Source organism: Hevea brasiliensis, chromosome 9, assembly GCF_030052815.1.
Source record: "Hevea brasiliensis isolate MT/VB/25A 57/8 chromosome 9, ASM3005281v1, whole genome shotgun sequence".
In the NCBI taxonomy this organism is placed as follows: Eukaryota; Viridiplantae; Streptophyta; class Magnoliopsida; order Malpighiales; family Euphorbiaceae; genus Hevea; species Hevea brasiliensis.
The window spans coordinates 80918592-80938020 of NC_079501.1; positions in this window are offsets into that span (position 1 = coordinate 80918592).

The window sequence follows — 19429 nt, forward strand, 5'->3', positions numbered from 1 at the left end:
GCGTTACAAGCAAAAATCAAAGACAAGGTCAGGTATAAGCCAAGTTATTGAAAAACATAAAGGGCTAGACATAAGGTAATTGTCAATATATTTAGTGGGTGGAAAGAATCTTATGGATGATTGCGGCAATTCATTATTGCATTATGCAAATGTAACCCTGACTGTCCATACTTGATCGAAGATGACTCCCTTTTTGTGAATAATAAATTAAAGCTGGATTGTAGGTTATTCAGCAAAATGTTTTGGGCATTTAAATAGTCAATTGATGGCTTCAAGCTTTGTTGATCAGTTATTTGCATCGACTCAACCTTCCTATATAGCAAGTATAAAGGTTGTTTGTTTTGTGCTACTGCGCTTAATGGAAATAATCATATTTTTCCCATTGCTTAAGCAATTGTAGAGAGTAAAGACATAAGGAATTGGGATTGATTTATGTCTTGTTTGAGGGTGTTTGTAATAGATCGCAAAGGAGTTTGTTTTATCCCATATAGGCATTAAAAAGGCGATGCAACAGGACTGGTGACGGCCTTTTGATGGTCATCACTGATACTGCATAAGACACATACTCAACTATTATAACATAAAATTTAAAATACTGATATCAAAGAGGCTATGCGAAAGGCAGATTAGTTGTCCAAGATATATCCTTTTCCTAAATGTCAATGTGAATTTTCATGTTCACATTATATACACATTACTTATATGTGTGATAGATTTTATTTTAACAACACACCAAAATCAGAAAAAAAATTATGAAGCCATAACGTGATTTGAGATGAACATCCCGGATCTTTTGAGTGCACCAAAGAGATACCTTTGGAAAAATGGACTCTTTCTTGTGATGGAGGGAAAAGCTATGGGTCAATGACAACTAATACCGTTGACTCAGTTAATGGAATGCTTAAGGAGATCCATGCATTACCCATCATTACAATGGTGGAGAATATTTTTCTAGTGTGTGCAATATTTTGACACACGACGCACAACCTTCTTCAAGTAAAAGGAGTTGGGCTTCAAGTTCACACAGGCTTCTGGTCAACTTTTAAAGGATAATTTAAATGCAGCTAATTCACTTAATGTGCAATTGTTTAATTGCGATAGTGTTGAATTTGAAGCATGGAGGGATAGGTTAGGAAAAAAGCAAGTCATGAAACTTGATGAAAGGACATGCACATGTAGGAAGTTTCAAGAGATGCACATCCCTTATGCCCATGTGTTAGCAGCATGCCAATCAATATCTATTAATTATAAGCAACACATTTTTTATTATTATACATTGGAACACACACTTAAATGCTATGGGTGGCGATTCCATGCACTTGGTAATCCTGATGTATGGCCAATAGACAATGAACCATGTCTAATAGCTGACCCAACTAGAGTAAGGCCTAAGCCAAAGTCATTAAGGATAAAGAATGAAATGGATTGGAGGGTTGACGAAAAACTTAGGGAGAGATCGAAGATTAATTGTTCAATTTGTCATGAACCAGGACATAATAAAAAAAGGTTGTCCACTCCAAAATAACCAATGTTAGGTTATTTATAATATGTATCTTAATATATTGTATTGAAATGATGTGATCATTAGATGTTAATACAAAATATTACCCATAAATTTTGACATTCTTATTTATTTGTGTTTGAGATGTAATAAGGCTTAATGAATATAATGAAGTTGACTTTATCTGTGAATAACCAACTACTTAGCACTTCATGTAAACATGCATATGATAATATAGTGGACAAATACATTGAACCTCATGGATGCATATGATATGGTCATAAAAGACCATGTGTCAAGTTCAACTATTATGCATTTATCCAAAAAGGCTTCACAAACCATATCTTCATTGGTAAGCATTCAAACAATATTGTTGATTTTGGAAAAGTGACAATGGCTTTGCAAACCATATTCTCATTGGTAAGCATTCAAACAATATTGTTGATTTTGAAAAAGTGACAATCTCTGCCCAACATGAATGGGATAGATTATGGGAGATACGATGTAAATTAGAAGCATACTATAGATTTCATAATTTACCCATCTAAAAGTACGATATGCCAAAGTGCGAAGGAATTTTGTTGAAGATAAACATAGAGTTAAAGCACAATTGAAAGTTGAGATTGACATAATGAATCATCAGCTTGAACTATTTCACAAATAACAAAGGTCATTCATTAATATGGATGAAGTTATTAGTGTCAGTTCTTCTAAATTAATCATGGAAGATAACGAGATATTTAATTTTAGCGATAGTAATAATAGTAATTTCATTAAATATCTTCCTCATTGCCTACCACCATGTTGTTAGGTAATAAAACTTTAACTTATAAAATAATTAGCGAATGTTGTCATTGTTACTATTATATCGGCATTGATTCACAGTTATTGTTTATTTATAATGTGAAGGGACATGCCTATCAATTACACACCCAATGATATATGTAGAGCAACTAGCTGCCAATGGGTGATTGACAATGAGTTTTCATACCCATTACAACCTCATGTACACAATAATGATATTGTATTGAATATCATGACGTATGAGTGGTCTTACTGAATCAACCAATCTATTACACTTCATAAGGATGTGTAAGCATTAGCAATAAGATTTCCTCAATCTAAAGTAGTGAATATGCCATGAGCGAATGTTGAAGAAGTATGTTTTGCATTATATCGCATTCAAGAAGAGAACAAATCGTATAGGAATATGCTTAAACAAGGAATACCATAAAAGGTAATCGATTGATTCTTTAGAAGGTGGAGTTATAATGGAATATAAGCTTTATTATAATATGGCTAATGAACTAGAATGTTTGTCAGATATAGTTATGAGTGATGAGGATGGTGATGAGTGATGTTTAAGCAATTATATATGTATTTCTTGTTAAACATTATGCTTTAATATAATGTATGATTTTTGTTTTTGTAATACAGATTATTTATGTGCAATTATTTCTTTTATGTTAGATAAAAAAATTGCTCGTATTATGATGACACCAAAAAGGATTGTAAATCAACAACAAAGGTCAATAGTTAATTAATGGACTAATTCAAAATTTGACTAATCTACCAATGGAAGAAAATATTAAGGGGGATTACTTGGATTGCCTTATTCAACATATCATAAGGGTGGATGGGCTCATTTAAGAAATAATTTAGGAAGGAGAGATCCTAACTGATAGATCGAGATATATGGCTCTTAAGTAATCTTTAAGTTCTGTTAGTGAGAAGGGTATACTAGATATGTTGTAGAGTAAATTGGAAGATAGTGGTAGACTATCATATAGATGATTAGTCCAAGATTTTGTGAAGAGTATGCTAGTTGGGTAGCTAAGAGGACAATGTGTCATTCAATTGGTATATCTATGCACGATTACAACAAACAAACTCTGGTGAACCCAAAGCTTCCTAAACTAGACTACCAATTGAAGAAAGATGTGTTTGATGATCTCAGTTGATCATGTCCTGTTACCCATATTGTTATAGAGACCTAGTAACGATTTTTCATGTTTTTTAAATTCCAATAAGTTATGTTTGTATTAATTATAGTGTTGTTGCTTAATTTAATACATGTATGAAAAGGGTGTTAGATCTTAATATATGTAATGCAAAGATGCATAATTTAGATAACATATTTATTTTGTGAATATATCATTTATTTAATGGTTATAAAAATAGCATTTATTATTATTCTTTTAAATGCTTTTGCTTTCATCATTTTATATTTTATGCATTATATGAAATAATGTATAAAGGACAATGGTGCATTAATAAATTTTTTAATACCTGGTATTAGAGTGGATGCAAAAAGACAATCGACATTTGGCAGACCACTAATATGAGAAAATATGGAATGGTACACTAGAAAATGAGGTGTTGACATGCAAGAGGTAAGGCAAAATTTTGCTTGCTGATATAGATGACCGAATCATTTCACATTTATGGGATAGTGGATTTCTTAGCATTGCCCAATTAGGATTTTTTTTTTCACTCAATTGGCACCTAATTAGTGCCTTTATAGAGTGCTAAAGACCTAAGACTCATACTTTTATGATGCCAATTGGAGGGTGTATAATCACACTCTAGGATGTAGATATCATTATGGGTTTGCTTATAGATGGTGATGCTGTGACTGGGTATCTTGAGTTAACTAGTTAGAGCTTTATGAAATTTATTTGGGAGTTAGCACCTTGCCACCCCCCCCCCCCCCCCACCCCCCTCTTTTCTCTCACAAAAAAAAAAAAATGGTGAGAGGACATACTCTAAAATTGTCATGGCTAGCTGAGGAGTTTGGAGTTATTCGTGACAATGTTGATGACCTTAGCATGCAAGTGCTTACATATTATGGCTTATTGAATTTTTATTCCCATACAAGTCAAACTCCCATGTCAACCTTATGTTTGTAACACTTTTGGAGGACATGAGGCAAGCTAACCGATATAGTTGGGCCTTAGCCTTTCTATATTGAGAGTTTTGGTTTGTTACTGTGACCGAAACAAAGGAGATTTTCGGGCCACTATTCATATTGCAAATATGGGCTTGGGAAAGATTTAAAAAAATTTCACCATCTTTACCTTATCCATCACCACCTATAAATGTACCATTAGGTGCTAGGTAAGTACATTACCTGATTTGTTTTTTTTTTTTTTTTTTTTCCTTTTCATTATGTTGCCTAATATATGATGTTCATTGTACATTAATGTGCTTATGAAATTACAGGTGGAGTAGAAATAGACAAGTAACTAAGGTGACAACCCATGTGCTATATCAGATACGATAGAACCTCGATCGAATACGTCCACAAGATGTACCCATTTTCAACTTGCATTTTTATATTACGTGTTTTGTTTTATTCAATAGTTTCCTCATCCATTTATAAATTTCATTTTTGTTCAATTTTAATTTTACAGATAAATTGGGAACCATACATTGATGAACTTTTGGATGATCGGGAGCCAATGTGTGTACAAGGTCGTGGAATATGGAATCCATTGGTTCTATTGATATGCTTCCATATCGTGGAGTGGCACCTACCAGATAGAGTACTGAGATAATTTGGCATGCTTCAACCCATTCCATACCCTCTCAGCCAAACATATGCCCTCCACGGTATTGCTCTCAGACATAATGAAAGTAATTGGGATCAACACCATGCAAATTTTATTGATTGGTGGAATTGGCAAGATCAATTCATTTTTCATGGACAATTAACATCAGATCCACTCCACCACCATTTAGAATATATGGAATGGTATTGTCGAGGGGCAAAAAGGTGCATAGTTATTAGTGGAGCAGTAACTGGTTCAATTGTAAGTATTATTATATATATTTTTTTAATGTCATTTATATTGGTATGTGTAACACCCCTATTTGCATAGCCTGGTATATTTCACTATTCCGGTGACCGGTGTCGATCCGGATAATTAAGGGGATTAGAACCACATCTAAGACAACTAGATAAGCCCTGAACACAAATAATTAGTAATTGTTAATTAGTTAAGTATAAATAAGAAAAACAGAACATAAGAAGTTAAATGAGCTGAGGCGACTCGTATAAGGTTTGTGCACAACTAACTATTTTGTTACCTTTCATTTCTAAATTGATTTGAACAAGTTTATTTTATGATTTATAATTTTTTTGTGTTGAGGATTTTAATTTGTTGAATGAAATTGTATAAATTAAATGTAAATTTTCTTATGCATTTAAGGATTTATTGCATGGTTTTGAGAATTGTAAATTTTAAGTTTGATGTGTTGCCAACCTTGAGCATGAATTTATGATGATTAAATATGTTGATGATTTGTAAACACTTTGTAAATAGAAATTGTTTTGAATATGATTTGAAACCACAGTTGACATGGCAAAATTTGTTGTGAATTCTCATTAGCTTGTCTAGTGAGATATCTCCTCCACTAGATAGGGCGAGTTCCTTCCTTTCTGGCTTGCCAGTTGGGGAAAAGTTTGAATGAGTACTCATATATACTAGCTAGTCTTTGTTCCTCCCTTTTAGCCTCGGTTATTAGGAGAGTATGAAATGTCGTGGTGTACAACATGGCATCTATTTGAATTTTGGGTAATGGGTTCAACTGTGTGAATTGTTGGCAACACCCTTTAAATTATGCATAGTTTGATAAATTGTGATTAAAATAAATAATTTGTCAGTAATTCAAAATATTTATATATTGTTTCGAGATTTAAAAGAAATGTAGACAAATAGTTACTATTTGATCAAAACGTTATTCAAATGAATAATTTGTATGAATGAAAATATTGATTTATGGATGTCATAGATTTTGAAGAATTTAGAAATTTTAAATTTTTATTTGTTATGAATTGTCAAGCATAACTTGTATTAAGTTTTAAATTATTAGTTTGTGCACCACTGAGTTCACCACTCAGCGATAGCTTTGTATGCTGTCGCAGGTGAAAGAAAATATAAAGCAGCTGAGCAAGATTACTGAAAGGCATAGTGAGACTATCTTCGGGTATATCATAGGTATACCCTTGTACTTTAGATTTTGATGTTATTCTGTTATTATATGTATGAAATTTACTTTGAGCAGTTGTACCAGCTCTTTTGTAATATATTTTTGGATTGTAATGAAATACAAATTATTATAAGGTTATCTTGAGATTTTATGTATTTATAAAATTTTGCACTACTAAATTTTTAATGATCCTATGAATGTAAATCTTAATTTTGTTACCTTAATGAGATATTTCAATGTTTGATTTAATTTAAACTGTGTATTGAGTTGCTTGTGTTGATTTGTAAAATGAGATTGAATAATGGAGTTGTGATTGAGGAAAATATTGGGAGTGTCTTTATTTTCAGATTTTAAAGAACTATTTTCTCAAAATACAGATGGCACTCTACTGAAAATTTTGTAAAAAATACAGAGATTTTAAATATCTAAAAATTTAATTTATGTTTGGATTTTAAATAAAGGTTTTTAATATTTGAGAAAAAATTTACCCACCAATTTAAAAATGAACGAAAATTATTTTAAAATCCCTTGTACTATATTTAATGGGTTACCGGTAGGCGAAGTACGGTAATTCATTAGGTGTACTACGAGAGCATGTTACATCTTATGAGGAGTAGGGTGTGACATGTTTTAGTGGTATCAGAGCAAAGGTTTTAAAGTAAATTTTGAACTGTGAATTTGAAATATTTTTTGATAAGTACAACTGCTCGAATGTTTGATACATATAGTACATTTACATCATAAATATGAACTAACGGGGAGAAATCTCCTTGTGTTGATTGTACAGGAAATAGAAAAAAAAAATCCTGTGAATAGATATGGACAAGGGGGATAAAAACGGTAGGCAATCTGATACAACTAACGTATAAGAAGAGGCCCCAATTTCGCAGAGCGTTGGAGGTCCAACGGCACCAGTCCCTCCTATACAAATTACTGCACAAACCGCCCAGCAGATGGTCATGTTCTTTCAGCAAATGGCTGATAATCTGTTAGCCCAGGCTCAAGTACAAACCCAACTCCCTCAAGAGCAGCATGAAAAAGAGAAAAGTGGGAAACCCATCGGTCAAAGTTCGACTAGTAATTTGAGAAAGAGAAAAGATTTTGGGGGACCCCGAGCTTCTAAGTATGACAGAGGCAGATCTTCAGGGCGAAAGCAATCAAGAACCATTCGTCAAAGAACCAAAAGTTCCTACCCTATCCGTATCTATGACGTTTGTGGAAAATTACATGGGGGTATTTGCTATAAGATTACTGAAGCTTGCTTCAATTGTGGTGGAATCAGACATTTCTCCCGAGATTGTACTAGCACACGTCGATTTATGCCACATACTACACCAGAAGAATCAGTCCAAGGTTCTGAATTTAGAGGCTCATTAATAGTTAGTAGGGCCAGAGGTAGAAGTAGAGACAACACTTCGGGTAATCCTAACACAATGGACCAACCCGAGCAGAGGAATACACTAGAAAGAGGGAACGCCATGTATCGAGGGGAAAAAGCAGAGACTTCAGATGTAGTTGCCGGTATGTTCTTAACCTGTGAAAGGAATAATTATGTACTATTTAATTCCGGCTCTACTTGTTTATATGCTAATGCAAAATTATATGTTTTACTGCTATTCCCTTGCATGGAGATAAATTTTGATGTGTTAGTGATTAGTCTTTTAGGAAAAGAATTACGATAATAAGCGTGATTGGAATTAATTTTGGAAAAGTTTTTAGTGAGACATCTCCTAGATTACGATAAATTATAAAGTTAATTAGTAAGCCTAATTAGGTAAGGCAAGAGGACCTAAAAGTAAGTTATAGTAATATAGCTATCTTAGATGCGGGTAAGGGTATTACTGCTGATAGATGTCAGTAGATACCATAATCAAAATAAATTTAAGATATTAGTGGATTTGAAAGAAATAAGATATAGAGAAGTTTGATCTATTGGGATGTATTGTAGTAACTATACAATATTCTTAATATTTGTGCTGTAAGCTGCAGATTACAGTACTGACTTGAGATTTATTGTGTAGAACTACGTACTACCCAATAGTACATAAGGATAAGAATAGTTATAAATGACTTTCGCTCTGGTACAAATATACCAGAATAGAGTTTTATTACTAGAACTGAGTTTGAAAATCCTAGTTCGGGATTTAAAACTCTATAATTAGAATATCAAAAGATCATGGTTGAAAGGTAGTGAGAGTTAAAGACTCCGTTACCCTAGCATGAATTACAGTACATCAAGAATTGTTATGGGACTAGAGATTTTAGCATGGTAAAAATTTAAAAATAACACCTATAGGTCTAAGTCATCCAGTCTCCGATATGGGGTTTAAAGTTGTTTTGGTATTGCAATGGATCTTTTGCTCAAAGTTTAGTAAGGAACAGTATTCTATTTGTATAAGTAGTGAGACACAAAATATGATTTTGTTCCCCTGGAAGGGACAGGATGCTATGGATGATAATTATAACTTATAAAACAGTTAAGAAATGATGTTCTACTGATAATAGTAATTCGATAGGAACTAGTTGGCCAGGTATTCTTTAGGAAGAGTACAATTTTATTGCGCGGATCATAAGGATTAGATTAGAATTAAAGCAAAACTTTTGAATAGCATGGGAAACAGGAGAGTCCGGTAGACTTCCTTCTTAAGATTAAAGAATTATTTATGGTTGAAAAAAAAAGGGTAATGATCGCAAAACAGCAGAAAATAAGCTATAGAATATCGATAGATAAAAGAAAATATAGAAGTAAAAATTTGAATAGTTGGTGCAAATGTAATAAAGAAATGTTGTGAATATTAGTTAAAGTGTTGACTAGAATGGTCAGAGGACCAAATCAAAGTAATATTGAAGTATAGTAGATTTATTAGGGACGATAAAAGGTGTTAAATTACGACTTGATGGTCAAGTTAAGGAAGAAGATAAGATTAAGGAATAAAATAATTAAAGTTAAGTTGTGGAATGAAAAAAAGAAAAAGAAAAAAAACAAATAGAACGGTAAGAAATGAGAAAAACACTAGGTGAGGAATTGCCACCAAGGCAAACAACCTGCTTAAGACGTGTAACAATATCCCGAACTATTTTATCAAGAAGGAAATAAGTTAAACAAAAGCAAACAAGATAGTGCAAAATGGCACATAGGCCTTGTTCATAAATGGAGATGGTAAGATAATGGTTATGGACCTATGGCCAATAAAGAGATAAGCAATTCATATATAACCAACAAGGTCATTTAAAAAAAAAAATAATAAGAGACTACAAAGGAAAATAATTACTAAAACAACAGCAAGAAAAGACTAAAATATTCCAAACTAAACTGAAGGTTGCATCAAATGATCAAGAGATTTGATAAGAAAAGAGTAAAACTAAGTTCTCACTCATAGGATCATACGAGGTCCTAAAAAGAGGGGATCCACTGGCACAAAGATTTGCTTACCTCTAAAATTGAAATGAATTTGAATCTAACTTATGACAGAAGCTCATAAAAAACTTGGCACATAAGGTGAGCAATCGATGGGTAAATAGTATTGGTTAAAGTGCTAAGAAACCATCATTCAGGCTAGGAAGCTACTTAGGAGCGTGAATAGGACATGAGGAGACAGTACCCATAACTGTTCAGAGACTGATACTAGGTAAAATTTCGAGAATGAAATTATTTGAAGGGGGGGGGGGGGAGAATTGTAACACCCCTATTTGCATAGCCTGGTATATTTCACTATTTCGGTGACCGGTGTCGGTCTGGATAATTAAGGGGATTAGAACCACACCTAAGACAACTAGATAAACCCTGAACACAAATAATTATTAATTGTTAATTAGTTAAGTATAAATAAGAAAAACATAAAATAAGAAGTTAAATGAGTCGAGAGTCACAGCGATGGGTGACCTTCTCGGGAAAGACTGCGAGGTCGATTTAAACTCGAATTTTGAACCGTAAAATGTGACGCTGCGGTCCTTAGGACTATTGCGAACACAGTGGAAAAGAGAAAATCACAAAAAAGAATTTTTAAGTAAGTCAAATAATTAGGTCAGGGATCCGGAAGAAATATCAAATAACTTGCAAACCGGATCAGACCGGCGAAGGATAAATTGGTCAATTCACCCCTAGAGGTGATTCCTGACCTAACTTTCCAATAAAATCGGAGAAATGAAAATTTTGGAATCGAAAATTAAATTAAAGAACTATTGAAAAATTAAAGAAAAAGAAAAAGAATAAAAAATGGGACTGATTACATCATGATGATGACATCATATATGATGTCAAAATTAATTTTAATTTTCTAACCTTTTTGACCAAGTCAAATAGCCAAATAATTATAAAAAAAAAGAGAAAGAAAAGAAAATAAGGATTAATGACATAATGCATGACATCATAAAGCTATAATTAAAATTTAGGAAATTATGGGATAAATACAATACAAAAGGGACCAATTAAAATTAAAGGATAAAAAAAAAAGAAAAACAAAATAGTTATCTCTTTTTTCAACCTCCTTGCCGCCCCATTTCATTTATTTCTCTCTTCTCTCTTTCTTTCCACCATTAACAACACTACCAAGCTCTAACACTCCCATTTCTTCCATAAACCCCATGCTAAATTAATAGAAAACATTCAATTGACACTTGATAGGAAGAATTAAAGCAAAAGAAACAAGAAAATTTGGAAGGATTTTGAGAATTGGAAAAGCTCCATGAAAGGTAAGCTAATCTAACCTTCCCTTTTTGGTATTAATGGTTGATTTAGGATAGGATTGAATGAAATTATATGAAGAAAAGTGAAAAACTATGCATGATTGGTAACTAGAGATTTCAGCCAACTTAGTAGTAAGTAGGAATTGATGGATTTGGATGCAATTAAATATGTAGGCAAGTTTGATTGAGTGTGTAGATAATGTTTATACACTTTGATTTCATGATTTGAAGCTATTGAAGAATTAGGGTTTTGGCACTTAGGGTTTTGAGAGGAAAAATGTGAGAATTAGCCAAATGATGTGTTTGACCTTGCTTGAGTAGAAAAATGGTCATGTATGACCAATTTTGGTGTGTAGAAAGTGTTAGAATTAGGTTTAAATTCGGATTGCTTATAGTCATTCTGCAGGCAGCATGACCAAGGTCCCTTTCAGGGACCAAAACTGAAAATTTACTAACCCAATTGGTGTGGAGATAATTGAGAATGAAACTAGACACAAAATGGCACATTTTTCATTTAGGGATCATGCCTAGAAAGTTATCAAAACCTAGTGAACAAATTGACCGAATCTGGAACTGGGTGTTTTGATCTGTACAAAAATGACTAAATGAATAGTGTTTGTTCATTTGGCCATAACTTAGGCTAAGCAGGTCCAAATGACCTGAAATGTTACCAGTAGAAAGCTGAGATATAGTCCTACAACTTTCATGAGGAACACAAGTTTAAATTATGCCTTTAACCAAGTCATTTAGCTACCCAAAATTGGTGACCTAAAACTGCCAGAACCCAGAATTTGCCCAGAAAATCTGGGTTAGACCAATCCGGCAACCATGATTCAAATGGCTAGAACTTGAGCTACGAAACTCCAAATGGAGTGATTAAAAAAGCAGAATAAAGTTAAGACAATAGGGAACATTTTCTGTGAAGAAAGTTTTATCAAATTCTAACATAAAAAATACCAATGGAACAGTGCAACATAAGGCACCAAAACTGAAAATTTGCAAATTTGTCTAAAAGACTTAGATTTTGAGTAAACAACCAAAACCAACAAATTTAGTAACCAAAATGTGGTATGTGGTTGAAGTTGGAATTCCCATACCTATTAAGCCTTAAAAAGTCAACAAATTGACTTGAATAGTGTCATGAATAGTAACCCTGAAACACAAATTTTAAAGAATGTCAAGTTTAGCATATTAAAGCTAAGTATAAGTAAATTTAAATTTAAATTTATTTTTGGAGTTATGATAAATGATGATACTGAAACACTGTGAAACTATGTGTTTCAGTGAAAAAGAATACCAGGAAAGAACCCGAGACATCGGGTCAAGGCCAAGAGGCGACTCATATAAGGTTTGTGCACAACTAACTATTTTATTACCTTTCATTTCTAAATTGATTTGAACAAGTTTATTTTATGATTTATAATTTTTTTGTGTTGAGGATTATAATTTGTTGAATGAAATTGTATAAATTAAATGTAAATTTTCTTATGCATTTAAGGATTTATTGCATAGTTTTGAGAATCGTAAATTTTAAGTTTGATGTGTTGCCAACCTTGAGCATGAATTTATGATGATTAAATATGTTGATGATTTGTAAACACTTTGTAAATAGAAATTGTTTTGAATATGATTTGAAACCACAGTTGACATGGCAAAATTTGTTGTGAATTCTCATTAGCTTGTCTAGTGAGATATCTCCTCCACTAGATGGGGCGATTTCCTTCCTCTCTGGCTTACCAGTTGGGGAAGAGTTTGAATGAGTACTCATATATACTAGCTAGTCTTTGTTCCTCCCTTTTAGCCTTGGTTTTTGGGAGAGTGTGAAATGTCGTGGTGTACAACACGGCATCTATTTGAATTTTGGGTCATGGGTTCAACTGTGTAAATTGTTGGCAACGCCCTTTAAATTATGCATAGTTTGATAAATTGTGATTGAAATAAATAATTTGTCAGTGATTCAAAATATTTTTATATTGTTTCTAGATTTAAAAGAAATGTAGACAAATAGTTACTATTTGATCAAAACGTTATTCAAATGAATAATTTGTATGAATGAAAATATTGATTCATGAATGTCATAGATTTTGAAGAATTTAGAAGTTTTAAATTTTTATTTGTTATGAATTGTCAAGCATAACTTGTATTAAGTTTTAAATTATTAGTTTGTGCACCATTGAGTTCACCACTCAGTGATAGCTTTGTATGCTGTCGCAGGTGAAAGAAAATATAAAGCAGCTGAGCAAGATTACTGAAAGGCATAGTGAGACTATCTTCGGGTATGTCATAGGTATACCTTTGTACTTTAGATTTTGATGTAATTCTGTAATTATATGTATGAAATTACTTTGAGCAGTTGTACGGAAACTTTTGTAATATATTTTTGGATTGTAATGAAATACAAATTATTATAAGGTTATCTTGAGATTTTATGTATTTATAAAGTTTTGCACCACTAAATTTTTAATGATCCCATGAATGTAAATATTAATTTTGTTACCTTAATGAGATATTTCAATGTTTGATTTAATTCAAACTGTGTATTGAGTTGCTTGTGTTGATTTGTAAAATGAGATTGAATAATAGAGTTGTGATTGAGGAAAATATTGGGAGTGTCTTTATTTTCAGGTTTTGAAGAACTGTTTTCTCAAAATACAAACGGTACTCTGCCGAAATTTTTGTAAAAATTGCGAAGATTTTAAATATTTAAAAATTTAATTTATATTTGAACTTTAAATAAAGGTTTTTAATATTTGAGAAAAAATTTACCCACCAATTTAAAAATGAACGAAAATTGTTTTAAAATCCCTTGCAGTATATTTAATGGGTTACCAGTAGGCAAAGTACGGTAATTCATTAGGTGTACTACAGGAGTATGTTACATCTTACGAGGAGTAGGGTGTGACAGTATGATAATTAATAATGTAAAAATAATATGTTTGTTTTTTTTAAATGCTTATATTCAATGTTGTTTTTTTTTAATGCATATTATATTTAATGTTATCTATAGGAGGATGAAATCAAGGAATGTTTGATGAGATTAGAATGTCCTAGTGGTGAAAATGTATCGCATGTCAAGCGTACACTGAGGAACACGTTGAATGCTCTAGAACAAGAGAGTCGGCGATGTCAGATGTCACCTCCCCAAGCCGCATCACCACCAACAGTTGTCCTTGGTGACTTGTAACATGACCAACTAGTGGAACAAAGCCATCCCGTCAATGCCATCGATCACGAGCTGCTCGAAGGAAGAGCACCCAATCTGTCCCATCTCTATAAGTTCTGATGCTTTACCCCACCCTCTAGTCAAGTTCCACCCATACTGCCTGCAAATGATGCTGAAACGAGGCTAGACTGTCAAAATTCTTGAATCTATTTCCTAATGCTATCCTACCACTGAAGACGACTTGGGTGCCATCCCCATCCACGGCTACCCCATCAACAGCATGGATACTATTTACATCTCATATTCAAATAATGCATGATAGAAAAACATTCGATTTTATCGAGACTGAACAACAGTCTTAAACACTTTTCAGTGCCATGTTCACTCCATTTGGAAGACCATCCAACATTGGGCTTTCATAATATAGTTTTAATCAATACGGTGGGTATGCTACTGATGATGACTGTACACCACATTAGTCTGGAGCCCTTGGCCATATCCCATTCAGTATGGGTTTATTTGGCCACCATGATGGAAGTGCCATGCATTATAATGCAGAGGAGTCATTAGGAGGACAACATGGTCAATCTAAAGTACAATTAATGATTACACCTAACCATCACCACGGGACACCATATCAAGATGAGCATCAAGAAGAGGATGGATAAAATCAATTGCTCTGCCTTAGGAGAAACATAAGGCGTATAGGGTGTGGAACATGGTTGAACTGAAATTGGTCTTAATTTAAAATATAACAATTCAATTTGATAGTCATGTGTTTTGTTTATTATATTATTTGTATCGATCTTTGTCTTTCACTGGGACAATTACTATATTAATGTAATGTTTGACTTTTTTCACTACATATGAAATCAGTTGACTTACATGATGGAATGAAACAATCATCCCGTAACTCACTTTCTAACATTAAATATTAAATTGTACTTAAATTTTTATTCATAAAAAACTTCATCATATATTATAGATTTTAAATAGCTAAATAAGTATTTAACCACTTAAAATAACAATAATTTCCATTCATTAACATGCTTTTACAGCCAATTAAACATTTCAATTTATACAAAAACAAACTAAAATTCGATCACAATTATATTTTTTTGCAACTCCCTAATTCACCTTACATTTTAAATGTTGTGCCTTTACTATCATATATAGGTCTGTTTGGTGCTACACTTTGCCATCAATACTCAATGGAAGGCACTTCTACTAATAGTAGAGGTAGGGGGTGGCTTCTCCCCCCTTTTGTTGATGATTATAGAAGGAGAAAAATTCAGATTGTAAGGAGTATTATTTGGCCTATAACGGGAATGGAGTTTTCAACTTGCTGAATCAGAAAGATTGGTCACTGAAATAAGGTCTTTGGGAGGTGTGATCATAAATCATTGGTCACTTACAATGAACAGGTCAAATATCCAGGCATATGAGCTTGTTGTTAGAAGATTTCATGAAGAAAATAGCAGGCTTTTGCTACGTATAAGAAAGAACTATATGCTTAAGTTAGCAAAAGAATAAATAACAACTGTTGGTGGTGAATTATCTTTAAATGAGATTAATAATATCATGATATTACCATGTATGAATTAGACTATTCCATGTCTGATGAAGATGGTGAATAATAAAGTGTTCTTAAATTTGCACTATAACTAAAGTCAATTTAATAACTATTACAATTAATGCAACCAATTTCATACTTCACTTTTTTAGAGAATTTCCTTGTTAAATTATGTTTTTATAACTATAACTAATGTCATTGTAAATTATCTATCCTAAATTCTAAACACCAAATATTATATAAAAAATATTAACCATTTTTATTTCTTTTTAATTATACTTTTATTAAAACAAAACTAGCCATATATAAACTGTCCACCAAATATATCACATTATCTAAGCTAATTTTATTAATCATACACCACAATTAATTAATTAATTAAAATATTATACTTTCAAATGCATTATTTATGAAAATTAAGAATTATTAATCTATTGTTTAAAATTTATCCAATAATTACTCCTTATGTGCCTGAAAAAAATCCAACTCTTCACAAAATTTTCTAATACAGTGTAATGAATTTGAATTAAAAAAAATTGCATACCTTAATTTTCAATTCTTTGCACAAAGTGTAGACTAAAACTTGTTGATTAAAAAGGCTCATTAAGATGTGATAATGGGATGATAGCGATAAGAGGAGAGTTGTATTTAAATGGAGTGTTGGATGCTACTCATACAAGCGCCAATGTGGCTAGACCAATTTACAATTTTGAAGGACTAAAAGCTTGGGCGTAATTCATATTAACTCCATGTGGAGCATTTCAAAATTTTGAACCATGACCACTTTGGGCATCATATTAGCACCATATGGTGGACCAATTTGGAATTTTGAATGCATGCAACCTTGCTACCATTCATATTAGTCCCCACGTTACAATTTTTGACGGAACATAAATGTTCAAGGTGGGCATCATCATATTAGTGCCCTACCTTGAAATTTTTAAAGGACCAATTTGAAATTTTCAAGGTGGTCACCATTCATATTAGCACCTGTCATGACCAAAAATTCTAAGCTGTGACTGGCACATAATTTAAGTATTCTTAAATCATGCAAACCTTATCAGAGTATCTTGAATGAATATGTTGTCACTTACTAATCCCAAAAAAATAGACAAAATCCAAATCAACAAAATACTGAATAAACATCATAAATATCCCACAAGTAAACTGCGGAGTCTCTATAGATTTGAAATAAAAACTTAAACTGTTCAATAAACTAAACTAATTATTAGCCCAAGAAAACATGAATTCGGGCATACCATGAGAACAAATCAAAGATTGTCCCTCTCCAGAAAATGTACTGAATATTTAGATCAGCTATAGAGTTCTACTGATTTGAAATAGATAACAGACAGAAAAAATGAGATTTGAGCTAATGCTCAGTGAATGATAATTATAGCACACAACGGAATAGGAACAGGCAGACGCTTGATTAATTTCACAATAAATTTTCATTTCAATAAAATCATACTCATGTTATCAAAATCATTAATAAAATAATTTCATAAAACATATATGTAAAATAAATTAATTCAATAAAATTTTATGGTACAGTACACTAGGGTGATGATATCCCACATCACCAAAGGCCAGATGGTAAGCGCGCTGCTAGATATTAGATACCTTCCTCCTTGTTCACAGATATCAATGCATATGATACTAATGCAAACCATAAATATATATCTAAATTTTAGATATTAGATACCTTCCTCCTTGTTCACAGATATTATATGTTTTATTTTACATAAAACATATATGTAAAATAAATTAATTCAATAAAATTTTATGGTACAGTACACTAGGGTGATGATATCCCACATCATCAAAGGCCAGATGGTAAGCGCGCTGCTAGATATTAGATACCTTCCTCCTTGTTCACAGATATCAATGCATATGATACTAATGCAAACCATAAATTGCAATTATGCATGACTCAACAAATGAAACCTAATACCATGATAGTCCACACGGTGGGGCCAGATAACAGATACAGATACTGGACACAGGTACCAATTCAAAACAGAAAATCAATTTGTAATAATCGATCAAAATCAACAAAAAAATTTCAGATACAAATAATAACTGATAGTGCAATTCCAACAGTTTATTTCAATAATTTCAGAGAGTCAATAAGATCAAATCAATCTCGAATAAATTCAGTGTAACATAACGGTAAATTTTATAGTCAGATATCAATCAATATAAAGATATTAAAGGCCTATTCCCGGAATCCTAATGGCTCTAATGCAGAGATAATTGACAAAATCAATTATTTAATCAAAATCGAAATAAAAATTCAATAATAAAATAAAACTTCAGAAAATCACATGTAAAATAATTGTTAAAATATTGATTCAAAATTTCATTAAATAACAAATTTAATGCTAAGAAAATTTTAAAAGAGACTAAAATGGTGTTTTGTACTATAATTACCACTCACCTAAAACCTCCAAGACAATTGTTATTTTCAATGGAATAGAGACAATTTCAACTGATAGATTGAATATTCGAATCTCCTACACACCTAAAATATAAAAAAGAAATATCAAATAACAATAAAATAAAATAATTTTAATATATATATATATATATATATATATATATATATATATATATATATATATATATATATATATATATATATGACGAAACCGAATTTCAATCCTGACGAAACTAGATGAAATTCTCTCCTATATATAATCTAAATTCAATGTTATTATCTCACAGTAATTATGATCAACCCAATTCAATATCAATAATAAAAAAAAATGAATTTCTAGAGTACGTGTAACAAATAAAGGAGAGAAAATAAAATCAAATTTATCCATTATTGAACAAAAAATGAGAATTTTTACCTTAAAAACAGAATCAAATGTGATAATAGAGAAGTAAAAATTTAGGGATTCTCTGTGCACATCAGATTATAAATCATAAACTTTCATATATATATATATATAACAATAAATAAAAGATGATAAAAATACCTGTTGAGTGTGTTTGATAGAGAAAAGAGGTGACAAATAGGTTTTGAGAGCAAAGTTTAGTAGAAGAAATAATTAGGGTATATATATTTCAAGAGTTTTATTAGGTGTAGAATGAGATAAAAGTTATTATTGAATTGGGTTATTCAGATTACAAATATATATTTAATTTCGAAAATAATATATATATATATATATATATATATATATATATATATATATATATATATATATATATATATATATATATAAACAGGCCATCCAATAAAATATTCTTCATTTTATTTTATTATTTTTTTCCCAGATAAATATTTTAAATTATTGTTAGATAATTAAAATAAATAAATAATTAAATAGATAAATATTGGGTTTCCACATACTTCCCCCCTTAAAAGAAATTCAGTCTCCGAATTTAAACAGACAAAATTCTAATCTGAAGAATCAAATAAATGAGGATATTTGGCTTGCATTTCAGATTCTGCCTCCCATGTGGCCTCACTACTTGAGTGATTATGCCACAAGACTTTGGCCAA